Source organism: Thamnophis elegans, chromosome 2 (assembly GCF_009769535.1).
Source record: "Thamnophis elegans isolate rThaEle1 chromosome 2, rThaEle1.pri, whole genome shotgun sequence".
Taxonomy (NCBI): domain Eukaryota; kingdom Metazoa; phylum Chordata; class Lepidosauria; order Squamata; family Colubridae; genus Thamnophis; species Thamnophis elegans.
The window spans coordinates 23397355-23413083 of NC_045542.1; the positions used below are offsets into that span (position 1 = coordinate 23397355).

The following is a 15729-nucleotide window of genomic DNA, read 5'->3' on the forward strand; positions in this document are numbered from 1 at the left end:
TCATTCATGTCAAAGATTTATCCGGCTACCTATCTGATTAAAAAAAATAGCAATAATAAAAACAAAAATATGCAATGACAGTTCCACATTATACAGATGGTCCTCACTTAACATTCACTCATTCAACAGCTATTTGGAGTTAGAAAGGCACTGAATCAGCGGTGGGATTCACTTACCTTCCCTACCAGTTCGCAAATGTAAATGGGCATTACTTCTGTGCATGCGCAGTGCTCGCGCATTATGTCGGGATGGGTAGGTGGAACCTCCCGTAGCCGCCACTACCAGCTCACCTGAACCAGAGAGAACTGGCTGAATACCACCTCTGCACTGAATGAAAGGACTTACAACTGATCCCTGAAGTTCCAGCAACATCTCTACTGTCATATAAATAAAATGTAGGCCCACCTGTGCCCACCTACCCTTATGACCACCTTTTGGCTACTCACCTACCCACTGCTGCTAACTTCCCCCACTGCCTGGCTATACCCACCACAGCATTTACACACCAGCCAGCCAGGCCCTCCATTCAAGCCCCCGCCCGAGCTTTCTTTCACAAAAGAAGCCCTCTGTGGGAAAGGACCTGGCTGTACCAGCATTGAAGAAGATCCTTTCCAGCCCTCAGTGAGGCACAAATGGAAGCCACAGCTAGGGCGTAAATGGAGCTTCTGAACAGAGTGCAAATAACCCCATCTGACCTAATGCAAAAGGCAATGGGGTGAAAGAAGGTTCCAGCAAGTATGGTTGTAGGGGGCAGTACAGTAGGTGGAGTGACAGAATTGGGCAGTGGGGCAGCCGACAGTAGCAGGTAGGTGAGTGGCTTAAAGGGAAGAGTTGGTGGGGGACAGGTGGGGAGGGGGTGGAATTCAACAGTAGGCAAAAGAGGAAGTCCCTTGCCTTCCTGGAGCTTGGGGCTGGGAGAGACCAAGTCAGGAATGGCCTAGATCTGTGATGGTGAACCTATGGCACGTGTGCCCAAAGTGGCACATGAAGCTATGTTGGCTGGCATGTTCAGCATCGCCCAATCCTCTCCCTGGTTTCTGGCGTGCATACGCGTGTGTTGATCAGCTGATTTTTACACATGCACATGGTCTTCCATTTTCCGTTGTGTGTATGCGTGCCACCCAGCTGATCGTCATGTGCGCATGCACCCCAGTAACCATAAGACAAGCTGGTCGGGGTGCATGCACATGCCGGAAACCAGAAGTTCATTTCCTGGTGCATACATGCCCACTAGGCAGTTTCTCTTCCGGGGCGCATTGCACACACACGCTCCCTTTTCGGCACTCAGTGCCAAAAAGAGTTGCCATCACTGGCCTAGATTGAGATGGGTCCTCACCTAATAACCTGTGGGATTCAATTAACCTCAGCAATAGGGACTGCTGAGATTGCTATTGCTAAGTGATGCACTCACATAACATCATGCTTTATAACCACATTTGCTTAGGGACGGAAATTCCATTCTCAATTACCATTGTTAACTGAGGACTATTTGTACAGAAGAAACGTGCTTCCCACTATGACATCACCAGATCAACTCAACATTTGCTGGGCTCGCTCCCAGCTTACCCCAACGCTCAGGAGAAGAGACGGTTTTTTTCATATTTGGAATGGAACAGAGCAAAGCTATAGGTCAGGAAATACAGCAAGTTCCTCTTCTGTCAGGGAAAAGATAGCTCTCAGTTCCTTTTTTAGCCTCGTAGCATAACAGAGGTTGCACGAGTGTTGTGTAGTTTTTCTGACCCATTTTTTTCTCTCCAATAGTTGCTCTTCTGCTCACACCCAGTGTATGACATTTCAGGCCCATCTGCATCAGATTCGGAGTTGACAAAGAGCTGCTGTGCAAATTAAAAAGAGAGAATTCTGTAAGAATTAATCAATATCACTATTGCTTCCCTCCTCCCCCTACACACACACACACACACACACACACACTTGTACAGAGTAGCTCTGCAGGAAATAAACAGATGGGAAATAACCTCACCAACCCATTTGAAACCTAATGGCTTCTACCAACAGAAGATTGTTTTTCTAAAACATAAAATCAATACTACGTTTCAGTATTTTATTAGATTTCCCAGTGGGCTAGAGATTTCTTTAAATGTGAACAATTTTAAGACTCAAGAAAATGCTCCAACCCTTGTTCGAGGAAACTCTATAAATATTAAAAATTCCACTGTACTAGAGTGGCTGAAACATTTTTTAGTGTGGATAGTCAATCTTATTACTATCATTTCCATTTCTGAGGCAGGCAAATTAAGGCTAAGTAACAAGTTTAAATTTAATGTGTAATTTACTAGCCCCAAATGTTTTATGGAAACAACAGGTCATAAGTTTGGACCAGAAGGAGCATTTTGTGATCATGTATCTATTAAACTCATTCTCGAATACATCTTTGCAATTCAATAATAGCGACCTCAAATGGTAACTTACAGTGGAGTGATAAAGTCACTGTAATATTATATATGAATATAACTTTTATGAGGGTTTATCTTAAGAATGCCTTATAAATCTTTAAGATAATGGAACACTGCAAAATTAAAGGCCATTTAATTTCTTTTTCTAGAGAGAGGACACAGGAATCTGTGGTTATTCAGAAATTGATGGCTTACCACACTATTCATCTCTGACTGTTATGCTATATAGGAATCCAACAATGTGTAGAGAGACCAGGATTTTTTTTTATTCCTACTTGTACAAAGCAGAGAGAAGAAAAATTACAGAGAAGTCTAGACTCTTGCCAAGTTTTATTATCCACATAATAAGAATTGCAATCAATTATATAATTAATCTGCCACAAAGAGCTCTATTGAGCCTAGGTGAACATTCTTTCTTTCAAACTCTATTACCATAACATGGCCTTCCCACAAATGGTACTTGGACAGGTGTATGTCACCTGTTTCATATGCAGAGCAATATGCCATTTTATAAGTTCACCTGTGACTTGCACACAATATCATGGGAGCCCAGCCATCCTGAGCAGACTCAGAAAGTGGATTTGCTCTACGGAGCAACCAACATACACAGGTGTGTGTAGTTTATTTTTCAATAACCCAAATATTCAAATTTGATTCCTCTGAAAAAGCTGAGCTGAAGTTAAAATAGAAGTTTATCTTTGAACCATTCATATGGTTCTTTTTATGCTACAATAAAGAAACTGCCGGGATTGTAATGGATTACAATGGATTCAACAAAGTTAAATCTGAGCTATATCAATAATAAGATCATGCAGTGCTTCAGGTTCAATTCCAAAAAGATGCTTTGGGGCATACAAGGATGCAAATAGAACACCTGTCTGACAGTCTTTAAAGCAATGGGCCTTTTCCTGGAATTGCTGGGCAGCTGTAGAAGGCAGCCCCAAAGATGCAGCTGTTTAATAAATGGCCCAGTGCTACGTTCCTACTTCAATGTAACCCTTTTTAAAAAAAATCAAACCTAAAGATTTACATCCCTGAAAAACTACTTGCAACAACTTCCCTATGACGATTCTTAATTTTATGCTAATGTTTCCTTCAACATGAGACAATAGTTTACATTTGTGAAACCGCTATCTCAATGTTCAAAACATGCACATCCTTTTGATTGGAAGACATTCACACCTCTAGCTGTGAATCATCCAGTGACGTCAGTGACGTCATCCAGGGATTACCTTGAATGTCTGAGACAGGCCTAATTCTCAAGTGGGTTGAACATTCACCAATGAATGACGGAGCTTTGTAAATTGATTTAATGTGGGAAGTAGGGTGAAGCATTTCTCTATCCTTGAAACAATGCATTTATGTATTTGAAAAAAACTTTAATGTTTAATTTTCTTCTGAGTGGAGAAACAGAAGGCTATTGTGTGTGTGTGTGCCACACACTTTCAAGCTGAGTTTGTAACCTGCTTAAATAAAATACCTCTTGACACCTTCTGACTTTTTGTTTAATGTGTCATTTTTTTAAAAAAATGTTCAAATATGCCAGTAATTAGTATTATTTTAATCTAACAACTGAAGAACAGGTATAATCAGGGCCTCCCTCTCTCTCTCCTAAGGCTTCTCTGAATGTTCCTTCAAAGCTTTAAACATTTCTCTCTCTCTCTCCTCCCTCTCCCATCAACCTTGCCAATAAAAAAAAATAACTGAACACGAGTTGGTTTTTAAGCAAGAGTGCTGTGTTCATTTCATGTTAACAAGTTGAAATGACTGATTGGAAGGTCAATTAATTTTTAACTGTCCTTTATTAATAGTAATTTAGATTAATTCTTTTTCAGTAGAAATGATCGTCTCTGGGAAATATACCTGCAATAAAGAAGGTGAAGACTACCTTTGATTTTTTGAGTGACCTTATTCTTATTAATATTATACTCATCATGGCATCACCAGGGTGTTTTACCTATCTGTTACTGAAAGGTTACGGTAGGTCTGTTGCTCTGAAGATTTCTCCATTACACTGGAGACACTTCCACCCCTCCTCCACAGTCATTCAAAGAAGGAACATAAATCTCCCCCCCTCCCTCCTTTCTCTTCTGTATACAGCCAATCCCCATGGCTTTATTGTGTTCTGGGTAGAGTAACTCAGAGTATGGGGAAGCATCCAAAACATCTCTTGACTTCAATTAAAAATATCCTTGCAGATACCTATTAAATCCCTCTATGAGACAAGCAAAGACACTAATCCGTATCCCCAAGCAGGTGGTTTTCCTTGCAACTATGCCCACGTCTCAAGGATGAAAGCACTGTCATTAATAGCAGCAGCAACCTGATTGTTCTCCTTATAATGTCTCTTTATGGAGCTACTTTATTAGGTGTGCTGTTTATTGTTTGTTTCAATTGTATCTCACTTTTTTCCTCCTCTGGGAGCTTAAAGCAGCCTACATAGAGAATGGCTTTCATTTCCCTCCCCTCCCCCCCACATGACAGCAACCCTCCAAGATAGGTTGAGACAGTAATGGATCAAAGTCCATGATTGGAGGCAAAATACAACCTAGATTGCTGAGTCCTAGTTTAACAACTTAACCATTAGGATAGATAGATAGATAGATAGATAGATAGATAGATAGATAGATAGATAGATAGATAGATAGATAGATAGATGATGGATGGATAGATGATTTAGATGATAGAGACAGACAGACAGAGGGATGGATGATAGATAGATAGATAGATAGATGATAGATAGATAGATAGATAGATAGATAGATAGATAGATAGATAGATAGATAGATAGATAAATGTGTTTTGTGGTCTGCTGCCACAATACACATCCAATGTACACACTTTTCAGGAATACTGTAGCATAAAGTTGTAATCCCTCACCTTAACACTGTAATGCATCCCCCACTGAGCAGCAGGGAGGGGGGTTGGGGAGTCATCCATTTTCACTGCAGAAGTAATTGTAAATTTAATCAGCTAAATTAAGATGAAGCGGCTCTTATGGTCAGACATTTAGCATCACCGAGATCCACTTTCGGGAGGGAGAAGGCAGGGGAAAAGGAAAGAGCAGCAGCTGCTCCTGCAGGAGAGAAGCCGAGCCCGAGAAGATGCAGCAGCGGACAGAATAAAAACCGATCGATTCACTCACCTTCAACTTCCCAAGAGAGATTCCAGCCAAGGGGAGGGAAGCGGGCCGGCTGTGTCTATTTCTGGCAGCCGGGAGAGAGAGAGAAAGGAGCCTCTTCTTTCTCATCCCTCTTGTGTGTTTGTCCAGAGAGAGACTGAAAGTTACAAATTGCTGCCATGAGCTCATCAAACAGTGCCTTTTTCCCTCTCGGTGAACCTTGGCCATTGGCCAAACGCCCGTCACGTGGCTTCTCCCCTTGCCACTGTATCGAATGTCAGCTGGCTTTTCTTTTTCAACCCCCCCCAACCCCCGCCTCCGCCTTCTTGGGAAGCGGGGAAATGTCCAATTTGACCAGGAGGAATCAGGGCCAAGGTGGGGGACGGGGGGGGGTGAGCCATCAGGACACAATGACGGATGGTCCCCATTTAGAGCTGCCTATGTCCGTGGGACAAGGACCGGTGGCCAATTGGTAGCGACCCTCTCCTGGAGGGCAGCACGGCTGGAGAGGCAGCTCCGTCGAAACGGCAGCATCGGGGACGGGATCCCCCAGGGGAGATCTTCGCCGGCCTCCCCCCTCCTCCTCGTCTTGCTGCGGGCCCTGAGGCTGGCCGGTTCCTCGCGCGACCTCGGCCTCTCGGTCCACCTACCTTTGCGAAGGACATCGGCTTCCTCCTCCCTGCCAGTGCTCTTCTCCGCATCGCCAGCTTGTGCGCCCGCCTGGATCGCCCTTTGGAGCTCGGCTGATGGGACACCCACCAGATTCCCTAGCGAGAAGATCTCCGGGCCCAGCCCGAGCGGCAGGAGGGATTCCCCCCCCCGGGCTCGTCGGCGGGCAGCGAGGGGCCAGGCTGCGGAGGCAACTTTTGAATGGCTGAAAGTTGAGCGCAACCCGCCCCGCAAGAACAGGTGAGTGCTAGGAGGCTCCAATTGGACGCCTCGCTGGCGCGCCTGCCGCATCACCGGATACTGGAGGTATCCCGGTAGGTAGGCGAAAGTCATCCGTCACGCGAGGGTGAAATGCCGGAGGGGGGGGTCTCATTGCCAAGCAGCTCACGTGAGGACCCCCCAACTCCTTGGCCTCACCGGGACCGCTGAGCGTCATTAGAGGGCAAGTGAAAAGGGAGGGAGAGATGGGGAGAAATCTTAAAAACAAATCGCATCCCATCATCGGTGGTGGTGGTTGATGTTGCTTTTTTGCTTTTCAAACCAGGTTTAGTTTTAGCTTTTGCTGAAACTCTTCATGGGTAGGCAGGATGTGGTTTCTTTTTAAACGACCTTCAGGAAGAATTTCCCAAAGCTCTCTCTCTCTCTGGAGAAGTCACAACACAAGCTACGTTGCGTAGAGATTTTGAAAACAAACCCTTCACATTTATTTTTATTCCTTCGGTATATTTTAGCTCCAAAGTTAATTCCGGGGGACGTGCTTTTCTTCTTCTTCTTAAAAGCATTAAAGCAACAACCACACACACATGCTCCGTGAACATATGTGTGATGGATTGGGGGTTGACATTTTATAAAGATTGTTGGGGGACGGGACTTGCGTTTATTTTAGACCAAACTTCGATCAGGTACACTGATTAGGGAGCAACTGTATCATTCAGTCACCGTCAGAGATGGTACATTTCTCTCCCTCGCTTTTTTAAAACCCACTTTTCCACCAACAGTAAAGTTCTCCGTTCTGGGACATTGGTGCTATCAAACATTTTAAACTTCAGAAGTTGTGGGAGGGGGAAAAAAGAGCTGAGAAGATAGTGGGCTGTTACGCCGACATTTTAATTAATTGCGTGTGTTTGTATCTCTTTTCCGATTTATTGGCAGAAATGCTTCGAAGTTTGTTGAATGTCATTAAAAATAATCCGGGATGGGTGCTACCGATCAATCCCGTTGTTTGTATTTCTGAAACTTTCAAAAAAGCAGAATAAATTAAGAAAAAAGCGGCTGCGTGTGTGAGTGGATGATTTGTATGTCTCTGTGTTAAAAGGGTATTTATTTCTTTACGAAACAGCGAATATTCTTTGAATGGGATTAGAAAGGGAAAATTTATTTAAGGGGGAGTTTGGACTGGAATCTCTTCTTTTTTTCATTCCTTGCTTCCCTGGTTTATTTTTTTTTCTTCAGCGATGTTGGTTTTGGGAAGGAAGCTAGACCAACATTTCCCTGCTTCTCTCCCCCCCCCCCCCCAATCCCCGGGACCCGGCCGGCAGAGAGAGAGAGATCGGAGAGAAAGAAGTTGTTGCAGACTTACTGGAAACTGGCTGCTTTAAGGGGCCTCTTTAAGAAAAATCTCCCCGTCGAAAACAACCACCGTGGGCCACTCGAACTGAAAAGATTGCAAGGATAAAGATTCGTTCACCCAGCGCTGGATAATGAAGGGCGAAGTCCCGCGAAAATCCGAAAGCCGCCGGTCTCGGCTTTTTAAAGCGCAAAAACCGAAAGCTCCCCAGCTTCAGATCGGAGAGCGTTGGTTGGTCTTTTGACAAATTGACTTTTTTCTCTCTGCTTCGCTCCTCTCCGGATCCCTGTCGCTGTATATACAGGGGGTGAAAGCTCACGATAGAGACCCTTGGAAACTGCGGAGCGGGGCTTTTCCACGCTACCAAATACCTCCCAAATACCCGAAAAGATTTTTTATTTTGGTGTGCGGTTTTCAAACGAGATACATTAACTGGTGGCACCCACGGCCCCTACGAAATACCCAAAGCCTTTCTCGTCCTCCCCGCTCCGCCAAAGCTGTATTTTCTTCCACTTCAGCATTTATTTTCCGATTAATAAAATAAATAAACCAATCTAAAATGAAGCGATCCGGCAAGATCCGGCGTATTTAAATCCGCCCGTTTCATGCAGTTGGGTTTTTCGTTTTTTTTGTTTTGAGGACGAAGAACGTGTTGTGCGCGGCCTTTTTTGTTCTTCGGTTCTGAAACAGATTTCTGACTCGGGGATATTTTAATCCTTTAGATCTTTTCCAAACCACTAGGAGGGTGGAATGTAATTAATTATGGCGGCTTTCAAGAGCTGCTGGGGAGCTGGTTGTTTGGGTGGGAGAAAAATTCCAAAGTTTAAGATTGGTTTAATTTTTTTTTTAAGAATAAGAAGACAGACAAGAAGAAGAAAAGAGATTGACTTGCTTAGTGTTTATTGGCAGCTTTTGTCAACGCGGATATTTTTGAACAAGAGGAGTAGGGTAACATCAGAAGTAACCCTTAAATCTGTAATCCTACATCGTTGCCCATTAACTGGGAGGAAGCCCCACTGAGCTCAACGAGTCTTTCATCGGAGGGAATAGAGTTAGACTTCCCAGGCCGGACCGGTCCTCAAAGTTTGGGAAAAAAGGGAAGCCACAATTATCTGCATTTTCAGGCGCACGGATGTATTTTCTCCTGCGGGAACAGGAAGTGGGTAGCTATTTATAGAATATATTATCTTGCTCTTTGAAACATTGGCTTTTTTTCAGGTTTTGGAAGGGGAAAAAAAAGAGCCACCAAACTTTGCTTTCCAATTCAGAGACACATGCTGGGTAACGTAGGAGCAAAATAACAAGATTTTTTTAAATTATTTTTTTAATGCACCGTTTTTTAAGGTACCGTTTTAAAAATCTTTCTTTCTTTTTTTCTTTCTTTCCTGATTGCTTATTTGTACCCTATGACTATCATTAAGTGTTGTACCTTATGATTCTTGACGAATATATCTTTTCATGTCTTTTTATGTACACTGATAGCATCTGCACCAAAGACAAATTCCTTGTGTGTCCAATCACACTTGGCCAATAAAGAATTCTATTCTATTCTATTCTATTCTATTCTATTCTTTCAAACTGATTTAATTAGTCATGCAAGGACTTCTCTCCTCCTTCTGCACTGCAAAGAGCAGGGGATAACAGCTTGCTGCAATGGAAGGGAGCTACTGCCTGCTTATTTCACAGCGCTCCACTCCATTGTGAAGAGATCTCTTTCCAGGATAAGCCCGTGGGCACTTCTTCAGCTGGTTGAATATGTGGAAGAACTGCTGGGGCATTCCTGTTGTTATCACACTGGGAAGGAGGAAGAGAAAAAGACAAGGCAAACCACGGTGATTTCCCAGGCAGCAGAAGAGGGGTGTGTGTGTCGTTTATGATTTTGACAGCCTTGGTGTTTGCAACAATTCAGATCCTTGTTGATCAGCAAGATGGTCTGAGAAATGTCTGCAACGCAAGGGGGAAATTAAAGACGGGAGAGATAAAGAAACATATGGGAAGAATAAAAATGTGGCCCATCTACCGCAATTTACAAAATTATTTGAGACAGAATGAGGTTGTGGTGGGAATAGGCCCAGCTGCTATTATTAATATTAGTATTGGTATTATTTTAAAGTGAAGGGACTTTTAAGGCATCTATCCTTTACACAACTTCTGTTCTGACCTACCACATCTGCCTCCTTTCAAGTCTTCATGCTACATTGATTTCTTTGGACCTTGGGAAAAAAACAACCCGCAGCCTTGAAACTTACAGGAGATTCAACTTTTTGCTGACCACTCAATCTTAGAGAAGAAAAGGAGGAGGGAGGAAACCCTGTTTAAGGCTGTCTTTTTCCTCTTGGTGACCTCCATAATTGAACATGATTATGCCTTTCATCCACTTCTTTCTGCCTCTTGGTGGAAGACAGAATTGTCAACATACCTTATGGACTCCAGGTTGGGTGGTGCAGATGTTTTCTTGTATTGGGGAGAACTAGAGGAGAGATTAAAAGGGATGAGCTACAAGTATGTGCCCATATGCAATAGTAAACACTGTGATTCCAGTACATAAGATTTAATAAAGGCAGCCAAGAAAACCTCCAACAACCACAGTTCCATTTTTAAAATACTTATATAAGTTACAATGCAATAATTTTCAAAGCTCACTTTTAAGTCTCTAGCACAAAAAGCAACTTTTCACAATTTAAAGAGCAGTATTATGACACATATTCCCACAGTGTAGAGCTTAGTTGATCAGATGAATCTCCTTCCTGCAGGAACAGGATTTAGGGGCAGATGTTGAAAAACCTTACTCTACAGATGATACAAGGAAGCCCCGAAGTGCAGTGGAGTTATTCCCAATTGTTTAGCTTATAGCCATAGAAACCAGAAAAGAAGACAATTGGGCCAGGTTGGCCATTAATTTATAACAAAATGTATATTTGTATTGGATTCAGGATAAATGCTATTGTGTTGTTCAGAAAAACATTTCTGCTTACTACTGTGATTATTATTTCACTTTAGAACGGAACTAATTAGTATAAGGGATCCTATTTATGGGTCCCTTCTCATCCTCCAATTCTACAGTATGTGTACCAACATAAACCTTCTGAGAAATTATTTGTGAGTGATGGGAGTCTGATGGATACTGAAGCTGAGGAAGAACGAGAGCTATGTGATACTTCTGAATTCTATATTTGTTGGGGCACCTGCCCTCTATAACACTATGCTCCCAGATTCCCACTCTGATAATGTTGAGGGAATCACTAAAAACTGGGCTATTCTCCCAGCTCTTGGGCTGGGATGGTCGTCAAGTCCCTGTAGGATTTTTAAAAATTCATTATAATTTTTTTTCTGTGTTTCTTACCATAAGCTACCGAGCCATTTGAAGCCAGATGGCCTCTTAATCAGTGGTGGGCTTCACATTTTGTTACCATTGGTTCGCCGCGCGCCCATCCACTTTGCAGGTGTACATGTCCCATCCATGCATGCGCTTGGCCTTCCACACATGCGCTTTGCTCATGTGTGCATCTTCCGTGCATGTGCCCTACCTCAAAAACTTGCCTAAATAGGACTGCATAGAGCTGTGGTGGGTGGGCAAGCCCCCCCCACGATTTCTGCTACCAGTTTGGGTGAACCTGTCCGAACCGGCTGAATACCACCTCTGCTCTAATTTGTATCAATAAACAAACAGACCAAAGTCTAAGATACTTCATGAACATCTGAGAAAAGGTAAGACCATATATGTAGGATAGCAATAGCAGCAATGACAACTTGCCACAACATGTTAGCAAACACCTTAGAAGACTATCATTGGGGGCACTTCCCAATGTATTATACAAGGAACCTGAAATTTGCTTCAGTGGGAATGTGTCAAATGAGCCACAAAAAACCATCAGGAACAGACAGCAAAATCACCATCAGAAGTTATGTGTGGGTGTGAGTGGGTGGGTGGGTAGGTGGTGCCAGTGTTGGGGGAAAGGAAGCTTCCTTTCTGATTCCTAATTTCCATCAATTGAAACTTTACTTTGGGTGAACCGCTTGGATTCTTCCTGCTTGATTATTCTAGTCAATCCTTCACCGAATGAAATCTATTGACTCCCTGAAGATGCTCAAAGGGACGTGAAGCTTTTGCCCAAGATCACTGCTGGAAGCTTTTGAATATGCAATAGGCAGCAGATAGATCTTAATCAATTTTATCTCATTTCAGTTGAAGAAAAAGTTATCATTGGGAGAGGGATAAGAGAAAGGCACAACTTCATGACCAAGCCTGAGAATGGTGGTGGCTTTGATGAATGCCCCTGTAGAAATATTTGAGTTATACCAGAAAACATCCTACAGAAAGCACAGCTCAACAACACAGTCCTTTCAACAGTTCCAAGAAGGCGCCAGCCCCCTTTGCAAAACTCAAGTGACCTTGAGGATACAGATAAACCTCCAAGTGGCCTCAATGACTCTCTAAAAGGATGCAAATGACCAGCTTGTCTGCAAGGAGTATAAATCCTTCCATTCCTCACCATCTAGTCAGAGCTGCAGAAGCTTCTTCCCAGATCCCATACCCGGCTGAGCTTTTTATCAAACACAGTCTAGAGTATATTAAAACCAAGTACATTGAAAATTAAGAGATAAAAAAAAAAGCAGAAGCTTCTTGAATGAGAAGCGAAAGGTCTTCAAAGAAAAACCAGATAGTCCAGTTGCCTCTTGAAAAAACCACCTTTGGGACAACTATGACCTGGATGACTAAGAATCTCCATAGACATATAGCTTGAACCAAACCAGGATCTACGGCTTGAGCTGCATTCTTGCCCAAGAGAGGAAATGTGGCTGAATATACCATAGTTTGTATAATTCACACCATATTACATCATAATTCACACTAGCTTTCTTATTAGCTCTGAAATTGCTGGAGGAGCTTGTGAGAATTTTTTTTTCTTACTCCAGTTAGTTCCTTAAGGCACAGCCAGTATGGGCTTGCACACATAGCAAATTGTCATACTTATGAGTCATTGGGAATGTTGCAAGCTTTCTGTTCTGTAGGATTTTAAGGAAACACAAGTGCTTCTGTGCACAACTATTCTTGTCACACATCCAGGGCCAGGGATAAACAGAATGGTACTCATGGACATGGAGAGGATATACTAGTAAAATATTCATCAAGTGCTTTACCTGCATCTGAATTAAGTTGTAAAGGTCCACATTCTAGCCCAGGGGCTGCTGGACGGGACATCTGCAGGCATTATGATGACATGACATTTTTAGGTGGTTATCCAAAGGCCTGTGTAAAAATATTTTAGTAATGACCAAAATATTCCAAGGATACCAAATCTCACAAGATTTCAAGCCAGACTGTGAAACCCTCTCATGGTTTGATGTGCGTGTGTGTGTGTGTGTGTGTGTGTGTAGGTTGGTCGGTCGGTCGGTCGATAGATAGATACATTTTTCTTTAATAAACATAAAAAGCGCAATATCTATATGAACAGCATGTTTTTGAGTGACAATGACAATATTTTATGTGATTCAGTGATCTCAGAAAATTCCAGCATTGTTTTTTTTTTTTTAAATTAAAATATTTCTTTTGGTGTACCCCATCACCCAATGATTCCAAAAATATTTGTTAAAAAAAAAATCGCAACCGGAAGGTTATTTTTTAAAAAAAATCTGTATTTGGGGAGTTGAAAATCGAGTTCCAAGAAAATATTAGAAAAGGGAAGAAAGGGGAAAGGGAAAAAAAAGCCAGAGGAAGAAGTGCAACCCAAACCATATTTTGAATGATGGCCTCTTCTCTTCCTTATCTCTAGTGTGATTGCATAGGATCATAGGTGAACTAATACCATCCGAAACAAGACTCAGTGGCTAAATAAAGTGAGAAGAGTTTCATTTTAGCACATAACTGAAACTGAAATTTAAGTACCTAGATAGATACAGGTAGTCCTTGACTTACGACCACAATTGAGCCCAACATTTATGTTGCTAAGTGAAACATTTGTTAATTGAGTTTTGCCCTATTTTTTGACTTTTCTTGCCATAGTTGTTAAATGAATCATGGCAGTTATTAAGTTAGTAACAAGGTTGCTTAAGTGAACTTGGATTCCTCAATGACTTTACCAGTCAGAAGGTCACAAAAACTGATCACTCGACCCTGGGGACACCACAACTGTCATAAATAGGAACCAGTCGCTAAGCATCTGAATTTTGATCATGTGAGCATGGGGATGCTGCAATGGTCGTAAGTCACTTTTTTCAGGGCTGTTGTAACTTTGGACGGTCACTAAATGAACTGTTGCAAGTCGAGAACTACCTGTACTCTGTCTTATCAAATGGAATGAAATAATGGAATTAAATCGCTTTCAAAGGGCACTTATAGCTTGGGCTTCTGCCTGTCTTGGCTATTGTAAGGAGTTGGTGGAGATGACATAATCATCTGGATCTGGGTGATTGTCCACATCTCTTTGCAAGGGTGGCTGGGTTTACCAGCAGTTTTGAAAGTGACTACGATATGCCTCTCCTACAGATTCCCTAGATCCAATGGTCTTAAGAACTATTGTCTCTTTCTTTTTGGAGAAACAATTATTGAGATTGCAGCAATCCTAGAAGAAGGAGATTGCTTATACTGGATGGTCCAACCTTTGCAATTTTAAGTTGTTGACTTTAATTCCCAGAATTCCCCAGACAGCAAGTTGAGTTCCCCCACCATAGAATCTCCTCCTAGCGTGGCATCCTTTTTCCTTTACCTGTCCTAACTGGAAACCCTATCAATTGTGTAGCTGACTGGAAAACCCACTCCTTACCATAGAGTCTCCTCCTGGCGTGCCATGCTTCCCCCCCGCATCGGAAGGTCATCTCAAAGTTGTAGTGCTGACCGGAGACAGGGAGCCATAACAGAGGGATGAAAGAGCCACATGCAGCTCCAGAGCGGCGCGTTGCTGATCCCTGGTTTAGTCTATTGTGTGGAGGAGAGGGCCTTTTCCCCTTGCTCTTTAAAAGCTATATGAAATCACCTAGAGAGATCATTTGAAAATTTGCAGTATGATGTCATCAGTATGTTGAAGATACCCAATTATAGATTGCCACTCTGAACTGTAATGGTAATGCTGTCAAGGTCCTATCCTGGTGCTTAGAAACTGTAAAAAGCTGGATAGGAGAGAACAAACTAAAGTTGAACCCAACAAGGTAGAGGTAGTGTTTGTCCATGGCAATTTTTCATAAACATCAATGTTGTCTTTGAACAAGCAAGCAGTACCCTTAAAGGAGTAGGTCTATGATCTATTTTTTGTGTGTGTGTCCCTCTAGACTCATGCAAATAGAAGATGTAGCAAAAGGTTCCTTTGTTCTCCTTTGGCAGGTGCACCAATTGCATCTTTACCTGCAGTGCAATCTACAAATATTACTATTAAGAGCTGTACAGTTTAACTTTATACTGTACAAAGGTTCCTATCTTTGAAGACTACTTGGAAACTACAGCTGGTAGTGAATCCAGCAGCGGTGTGTTAACTAGCACTTGCCATTGGGTGCATATAAACACTGATACTGCAGGTCCTGTAAGGCTTATCAGATGGTTTCCAGGTACAATTTGAAGGATTGATTCTGATTTGTAAAGCCCTTTATTCTTTGAGTGCCTACAAGACCAACTTAAATCAGCCCAGCCTTAGATCATCAAGAGGGAGAAATGTCAAGTCCCATACTCCTAGGAGGGGAGGGGAGCTGAAATTAGGAAAGTGCTCATTTTTAAGAGGCTATGCTGGTGCTTTGATGGTGTTTAGAAAGATGTTAAGAACCAAACAATTTCAGAAAATGTTCGGTGAAATTTCTCCCTTCTGCCAGAGTTTACTATTTTTATTTTTATGATTTCATTGTGTTGTTACTTCATTTTATAGTTGCTATACTTTGTACATGTTTTGCCATGCTATCCTGTTTTCCCGAAAATAAGACCTTCCTGGATAATAAGCTCAATTGGGCTTTGGAGTGCATGCGCTAAAATAACC

At 42.4% G+C, this 15729-nt stretch overlaps 2 long non-coding RNA genes across 3 annotated transcripts; one reads left to right on the forward strand and one right to left on the reverse strand.

Moving 5' to 3' along the window:
• Positions 1-218: 218 nt before the first annotated feature.
• On the reverse strand, positions 219-6269 carry LOC116504829. 2 transcript variants are annotated; one of them, XR_004254860.1, is made up of 5 exons: positions 6186-6269; positions 5560-5692; positions 5295-5359; positions 2610-2685; positions 219-1835 (listed from the first exon to the last, which is right to left on the reverse strand). It is a non-coding gene; the product is annotated as an uncharacterized LOC116504829 (long non-coding RNA). The 2 variants fall into 2 exon arrangements; XR_004254859.1 differs by having other exon boundaries at positions 5295-5692.
• Positions 6270-6363: 94 nt separating this feature from the next.
• On the forward strand, positions 6364-8411 carry LOC116504830. Its single transcript, XR_004254861.1, has 2 exons — positions 6364-6444; positions 7657-8411. It is a non-coding gene; the product is annotated as an uncharacterized LOC116504830 (long non-coding RNA).
• The last annotated feature ends 7318 nt before the right edge of the window (positions 8412-15729 follow it).